Here is an 8,173-nt window from a genome sequence, read left to right on the forward strand (position 1 = left end):
TGCGGAGCTGAAATACATCATGGTGAACAATGTTAGGGAGGGTTTTTACTGAAAAGTGATACTCAAGGATATATGTTTACCGTCGTTCGTCAAAATTGAAATAAATGTTGCGGAATGACACAAGGACACGAGCTCTACTAATTTAGTCGCCCGTTGCAACGCACGGGCATTTATACTCTGTATCAACTCAGTACAGATGTACGCTACTTCATCTCAACATTGAGTTACATAATCCTCAACTAAACTTTGTCATTCAATTAGATGGACACGTCTAAAATTTGTACATGTATTATTGCCCGTGGCAACGCACGGGCATTTTACTAGTAGAAGTTAAAAATAAAAGGAGGACGCGCCAGAAATTTCGAGCGCGCGCGTGGACATGCGAAATTTTAAGTCGCCGACGCGGCCCGTGGCAAATATTTGGAGCCAGCCTATTTAACCCACGATCCATCCCCATCTAACCCTAATCCCCATTCTCTCCTCCGTTCCCTCAGCCGCCACAACTGCCCACTCCTGATTCCGGCGATTCTGGCAGCTATCGCCGGCGCGGTGCACGCCGCCTCTACCGCTCGCCGAAATCCCACACCCGTGCTAGGGTTTCGGCCTCTCTCATCGCCTTCGTTATTGGCGCATGTCCGACGGCCTCTGGCGGCTCTTCTCCACCGTCTTTAGCGCCCCCACGTGCGCCCTCGCCTTCTGATGTTCCACCTCGAGCAGGGCGGCGCGGAGGATCTCCTCCCGCAGGATCCACAGACGTGGCGCACCCTGCAGCCGCCTGTCCGGGAGGAGGGCGGACACTGTGTCCTTGTCCTGCTCGATGACGGTCGCGGCGAACGTCGGTGCTGCTCCTCATTCTCGACCTTCAAGGAGGAGCACTGGTACAGCAGAAGCACGCCCTTCCCCTGAACAATCGCCATGGCGTCAGGTAAGGTTGTGCTGCCGTGCCTATATTGCGTGGAGTAAACAATTTGATGGGACAGATTGCTTGTGCTAGATGTGGTTAGTCTGTAGTGGTCATCTTGTTTTTAATTTTGGGGACACATTGCTGCTTGTGCTGTCAAATATGCAATTTAATCTTTTACCAGAAGCGGGCTGCCTGCTTCGCTGCGCCGCTCTTTTTCCAGGTTAACAATCCGTTTGTTTAGTTGTTCGTGGGTCTGTTGCGCCTTTTTGCTGGGTGTTGGGCGTTGCCCTGCTAGATGCATATAATATTTGCATCTATACACACCTGTGTTGAGCATTGGTAATCATGATTTTCAGTATCCCTGAATTACAAGCTCAGGCAAGAGCATACCAATTCTGGTGTTGTCACTACAAAATATGTACAGCAAAGGGCGAAACAATAATCAAATACTGTGAGCGTGTTCAATCTATATTATCATATACAAATCATTCTTTCTTAAAAAATCTATATTGTTAGAAGAGTGTTCAAAGATTTACTTATTCAAATAACTCTATCGATTGTATAAATAAGGGATCAAACTGTCAAATAGAATGGATCCTGAAGAAATGCTAATGCCAATTATATTTAGAGAAAAACTTACCAATTAATTGGCAATAAAATCATAGCTGCAGCCTGCAGTACGGAGTTGTTGATATTTATCCGAGGTTACAGCTGTAGCCTACACAATCTTAATACACACATAGGAGAAGAGAACTTGAAGGTGGGAATTCTGAACCATATATAGTTGTAGCTGGATATAAAGATAAAAAATAACATATATGATATAGACACAGGACCTGTTCTACAACCAGCACTCAGCAATTACAAGTAACACAAACATGCACAAGACTTCGCTGAATAATTTGAAGCACTGGAGATAACATACGAAGCAACAAAATGATGCCTTTTGGTTACTTGGTGTACTTGGCTGTACTATTTATTAGGGTTGATTTCTGTCCTACTAATGACTACTGCCTTCTCCACCCATCCAATGGTGTACATGACGTCCTCCTCCTTGACGCGGCTGTCCCCAACGAGCTCTCTCCTCCGGAGGAGGTGAAGCAGCTTGTCCAGCACCCCCTTGGCCTCCTATCCTGCACCACATGAACGAGCTCACCGACGGTTGCGTTCTGCCCTCCTAGCGTGGTGAGCTTATCCCATCTCCCCCCTTTACGCCCAAATCTGGATGATACCTGCAATCTAAATACGAATCATGTTTTTGTTCAGTTTAGTGGTGGATTCAATTGCTTAGATGAACATGTGAGCTTGGTTAGTTGCTGATGCTTTTGTGGATCTGGTTCTCTTGCACTGTTACACATAATTTAATCAGTGCAAGCTAATGCTAATCCATAGTATGATATAGCTAAAAAAAATCTAAGATGCACCGGTCTTCATGTTGCTTTGGTACAGATCTTTTGGGAGTTAATTTGGTAACTTCAACCTGTTAGATATAAATTCAGCTGTGACTCTGTATCTTGCCAGAATCGACTTGTTTTGCAGATGCGTGTATGTAGTACTTGAGAAAGAACCTAATTATTTACCTGAAACACTGTCTAATTATTAACTGGAAATAACTATAAATTTGGATGTCATAAATAGTATTTTCTTATTGAAAATGGAAAAAATGTACTATGTGATAAGTAGGCTAGAACTAAAAAATTGCTAGTCGTTGTGTATTGCATATATCTTTTTGCTTGGATGCCAAAAATTATCTTCTTTGTGGCTTGATTAACTTCCTTTTTCTGTTCAATCCATTTTGAATGAGATTACTACCAATAACAGATAGTATGGAGGGGGAAACAATGTTTTACTGTAATTACATTGTCTTCACTTAGAGTTATCTTTTAATGTCACCAGCAACTGTTTCTATGTTACCTCACAGATTCACTCAATAGAAGACACTTGAAATATTGTGCAAATAACTAGCTAGCATTGTGAAGTGTGCATTATTTAGTTGAGATATGACATATCATCCTAATTGTGTAGTTCCTAGAATTCATGTGTCACTGTATTGAATCCCTAGATGATCTCCTTGGACTAACATGCCAAAGTTAATCTTAGATATGGTGAACTATAAATTTATAATGATCAAAACTGTTTGTATTAATGTTAATTAATGAGTGTACCAAGCATTTGATGGTTTGGGAACGAAGTATGAATATTGAATGTTATACAATCAGAATGTGTTATACTAACTTTTTATGCCTTTTTAGCTAAATATGTAAGGGCAGGTAATGTCCGTAATATATTGAAGTGTGATACTACATAATATTTGTTGTATCTATAGTTACTATTTTTATATGTGTAATAATACATACAAAAACTGACTTCTACTTGATCCAATCCTTTATGTCTTCTACACAATATCTGTTGTATCTGTAGTCGGACTATTTTTATCTATAGGAGTATCTTACAAATGTATTTTCATCTAGATTAATCGTAAGCCACATATGCCAGATCTTTTTCTTGTGGAATATCATATCAGATAGGACACATATTCCATCAAGACATAATCATCATGGAATTGTTTCATTCTTTTTTACCTTTTGAGAAACAATGGCTAGGAATTTTCATTAATGCGCATTATTCAGCTGGGCTGCATTTCTTATCAAGTTTACTGTAGTGATTTTTTTAAAATAAGCAAAACGGAGTTTACTTCCAACTCTATTGATCTATGTATGCTCATCATTTCTTTTCGTTGCCACCAGTTGTTTCTTCTCACACCTTTGTTAATTTGTTGCACTACTTTGCATCCTGGGAGTGAAAAAATATAGAACTTGATAATGTGTAGTAAGCTACTTGTAGTTTAACCTACTGGCTGTAATTTTTTATAACGCAACATATTTTTCATCATGTGGCAGATATTGGTTATGGCAGCATTTTCAACAAGAAAGACATGCGTTTTGACAACTTTGGCATGGACGGGTGGATCTGCTGCTTGGAAGACCCCTAGTTGGTGTGTGGCCGCCTGATAAGAGTGGCCATCGCTTGGTGGGCGTGGTGCTGGTTGTAGAGTAGGATAGTGTTCTTCGTGACATGCTTGTAAAATTAAGGTTTTTTGGGTCTTTTTTTCCGCTCCTGTACAAGTGTATTTTTGGATCTGTTGTTGTAATTTTCTTTTTCTAATGACATGAGCATATACTTTCTGTCAAATTCTTATTGGCGTAAATTTTCCATGGAAAATGAGAGATGCGTGAATTTTAGTGGGCCTTGAAATTATTGGCTTAAATTATAATTGGGTCGATTGCTATATGGGCCGCCACTCTTGGACAGGGCTGAAATTTATGAAATTTAGTGGGCCAAAACTTAGATGGGCTGATTACTACATAGGCTGCCATGTCAGATCCATGTCAGATGGTGATGTGGCATAGAAGTTAACGCCGTTATGAGCACCATAGTCATGACGGTCAAGATCCGTCATGGTCGGTGACGTTATGGAGTGTACGGTGGTCAAATTATGACGCGATATACATGATGGATTTTAAATCCGTCACACATACCTTTGCATGACAATTTTACATAGGTCTGTGACGGACTGAAACTGTCATGTATTAACAGGATTCTTGTAGTTGATGATGTGTATTGGAAATGGTTCCAAGATTGATATGATCATCATCGCACACTCCCTATACTTTCGGGATTAGTGTTAAACCTAAAATAAATGTTATTTAGTGTTTGCGTTGAGCATGAATATGATTCGATCATGTTTATTGCAATACGGTTATTCATGTAAGTTAGAGAATAATTGTTGTTCTGTTTACATGAATAAAACCTTCTATGGTCATACACCCAATGAAAATGGTTTGTTAGATCTCGATCGTGGTGATATACATTTTCATAATATTGAAGCCAAAAGATGCAAAGTAAATAATGATAGTGCAACTTATTTGTGGCACTGCCGTTTAGGTCATATTGGTGTAAAGCGCATGAAGAAAATCCATGCTGATGGGCTTTTGGAATCACTTGATTATGAATCAGTTGATGCTTGCGAACCATGCCTCATGGGCAAGATGACTAAGACTCCGTTCTCCGGAATAATGGAGCGAGCAACAGATTTGTTGGAAATCATACATACTGATGTATGTGGTCCGATGAATATTGAGGCTCGTGGCAGGTATCGTTATTTTCTGACCTTCACAGATGATTTAAGCAGATATGGGTATATCTACTTAATGAAACATAAGTCTGAGACATTTGAAACGTTCAAAGAATTTCAGAGTGAAGTGGAAAATCATTGTAACAAGAAAATAAAGTTTCTACGATCTGATCGTGGAGGAGAATATTTGAGTTACGAGTTTGGTCTTCATTTGAAACAATGGGGAATAGTTTCGCAACTCATGCCACCCGGAACACCACAGCGTAATGGTGTGTTCGAACATTGTAACCGTACTTTATTAGATATGGTGCAATCTATGATGTCTCTTACCGATTTACCACTATCGTTTTGGGGTTATGCATTAGAGACAGCTGCATTCACGTTAAATAGGGCACCATCTAAATCCGTTGAGACGACGCCTTATGAACTATGGTTTGGCAAGAAACCAAAGTTGTCGTTTCTTAAAGTTTGGGGTTGCGATGCTTATGTGAAAAAGCTTCAACCTGATAAGCTCGAACTCAAATCGGAGAAATGTGTCTTCATAGGATACCCAAAGGAGACTGTTGGGTACACCTTCTATCATAGATCCGAAGGCAAGACTTTTGTTGCTAAATTTGGATCCTTTCTAGAGAAGGAGTTTCTCTCGAAAGAAGTGAGTGGGAGGAAAGTAGAACTTGATGAGGTAACTGTACCTGCTCCCTAATTGGAAAGTAGTTCATCATAGAAATCTGTTCCTGTGACTCCTACACCAATTAGTGAGGAAGATAATGATGATGATCATGTAACTTCAGATCAAGTTACTACCGAACCTCGTAGGTCAACCAGAGTGAGATCCGCACCAGAGTGGTACGGTAATCCTGTTCTGGAGGTCATGTTACTTGACCATGACGAACCTACGAACTATGAGGAAGCGATGATGAGCCCAGATTCCGCGAAATGGCTTGAGGCCATGAAATCTGAGATGGGATCCATGTATGAGAACAAAGTATGGACTTTGATTGACTTGCCCAATGATCGGCGAGCCTTGTGCCTTGGCCCTATTGCAGAAAAAATTGTGGACCACGCCCAAACTACTTTCCTAAAGGGAAGATTTATCCTGGAAGGGGTTCTTTGCCTTAACGAAGTTATCCATGAGCTCAAAAAGAAAAAAATACCGGCCGTTATCCTTAAGCTCGACTTCGAAAAATCCTATGATAGGGTGAGCTAGTCATTCCCACGGGAAGTGTTACATCGCAAAGGCTTCGAATCGGGTTTCATTAGTCATATTTGTCAGTTGGTTGAAGGAGGGCTGACGGCCATTATGATCAATGGGGAGGTAGGAGGTTTCTTCCGTAACCACAGAGGACTACGTCAGGGTGACTATATATCCCCGCTGCTCTTCAACATGGTGGTTGATTCCCTTTAGGATATGTTACACAAGGCGAAAACGGCTGGGCACCTGAGAGGGGTGGTGCCTCATCTCCTTCCTGGTGGGATCTCTCATCTCCAATACGCGGACGACATGGTCCTTTTATTCCAGCCAAACCTGCAGAGCATAACCACCATCAAAATCATCCTCTTATGCTTTGAAGCTATGTCCGGACTTAAAATCAATTTGGCTAAAATCAATGTTTACACATTGGGCCTAGAGGAAGACGAAAGTGCCAACATGGCTAACCTCTTAAACTGTAAGCTGCAGCATTACCTTTCTTGCAGCATTACCTTTCTCATACCTAGGCCTTCCCTGTGCGCGGCTAGGGAAAGGAGGAAAGGAAGAAAAGGGAGTCTGTGGTAGGGGCGGTTGGCGGCACGGGAGAAGCGGTCGACCGGTATGATGGCTATAGCGGCGGCCTTGGCGATGTGCATACGCGTCTGCGAGAGGTGGAGATAGTTTTTTTACCTAGTGGAGATAGGTTTTGATGGGACGTATAAAAAAGTTTGGGGGTCAAGTTTTTTCGTATGGGTGGCAGGCGAACGAAGCGAAACGGGAGGAGGCGAATGAAGCGTGGGAGCGGCTGGAAATGGGGTGTTAGTTTTTTCGTCGCGAGAGAAAAACTTAATGGCATCAGGCTATAGCTACCTCAAAAGAATACCTCAAATATGGCTCAATTGCACCCAAAATTTGGAATTTAAACTCAATGCTTAAAGGTACAACAAAATAAATAAAAAGATGACATACACTACTAATGGTACCTGATAAAAAAGAGTACCAAATCAATGGCTTGCTTCATCAGGCTCTTCCATAACAGGCGGTGGTCCCATTTCTGCATATGGTTCATTTTCTAGAGTTGCGTCGGTCCTCTCAGCCCCTTGATTCCCTCGAGTTAAAACACCGGTGTGGACACTTACGTTGCAGCGACGGATGAAAAATATCTCTTCATCTCTTATTTCTACAAAATAAAATGAAATTGATATTAGCAACGGCAATATCAACATTCATTTTCAAATACAATTGCTAGCACACTACCACTGTCCTATCTTTCCATTACCAATTCTGCAGCCGGCACACCAGTTCGGCAGTTCCTGTAGTGGGGCTAGCTTGGGCAGACGGCGTGGCGGACCAGGGGAGGCCGGAGCAGAGCTGGCGTGCAGAGCGAGCAGAGCCAGCGAGCGGGCGCCAGGCGGAGCAGGCAAGCGACGGAGGGGCCGGGGCGGTGGGAAGTCACCGGCAGGTGGCGGGCGGCGGCTACGCACTGGAACTCGCGAGCAGCTCCTGCCCCGCATGCGTGTGCCTCGCTGGCTTGCTAGGTCTGGGTGCGAGTTTTTTTGAGATTTTTTTTGAGAAATAGGTCTGGGTGCGAGTGCGATGGTGGAGGCTGGCTTGGGCCCTGCCTGTGTGTTGGTCTAAGCCCCGGGCCCATTCAAAAATGTAGCTGGGTTACAACCAAAAAAATAGCCACGCCCTGGGCCTGGGCCCTGGGGGCCCGGGGCCCAGATCCGCCCCAGGTCTGAATCAAAATCAAGAAATCAAATTTAGATGGGGAAAAAGAACAGAAGAGGCGCATTGTGAGGTGTTTTGGCCAAACCTACATGGCCGTCGTGTGTCACGCGTCGTCAGCCTCCGTACAGCACCAGCGGCTTCCACGCTGCTCGCCGGCATCCGCCTGTTGGGGAACGTAGTAATTTTAAAAAAATTCCTACGAACACGCAAGATC

General features: G+C 42.8%; 2 long non-coding RNA genes across 2 annotated transcripts; one reads left to right on the forward strand and one right to left on the reverse strand.

Annotated features, from left to right (window-relative positions):
* Nucleotides 1-427: 427 nt before the first annotated feature.
* Nucleotides 428-4,126, forward strand: LOC120966525 (uncharacterized). The gene is made up of 2 exons (XR_005760338.3): nucleotides 428-2,089; nucleotides 3,805-4,126. It is a non-coding gene; the product is annotated as an uncharacterized lncRNA (long non-coding RNA).
* Nucleotides 4,127-5,154: 1,028 nt separating this feature from the next.
* On the reverse strand, nucleotides 5,155-7,773 carry LOC123496957 (uncharacterized). Its single transcript, XR_006669093.2, has 3 exons — nucleotides 7,508-7,773; nucleotides 7,212-7,408; nucleotides 5,155-6,564 (listed from the first exon to the last, which is right to left on the reverse strand). It is a non-coding gene; the product is annotated as an uncharacterized lncRNA (long non-coding RNA).
* Between the last annotated feature and the right edge of the window lie 400 nt (nucleotides 7,774-8,173).

The sequence above is a fragment of the Aegilops tauschii genome, chromosome 1, assembly GCF_002575655.3.
Source record: "Aegilops tauschii subsp. strangulata cultivar AL8/78 chromosome 1, Aet v6.0, whole genome shotgun sequence".
Lineage (NCBI taxonomy): Eukaryota > Viridiplantae > Streptophyta > Magnoliopsida > Poales > Poaceae > Aegilops > Aegilops tauschii.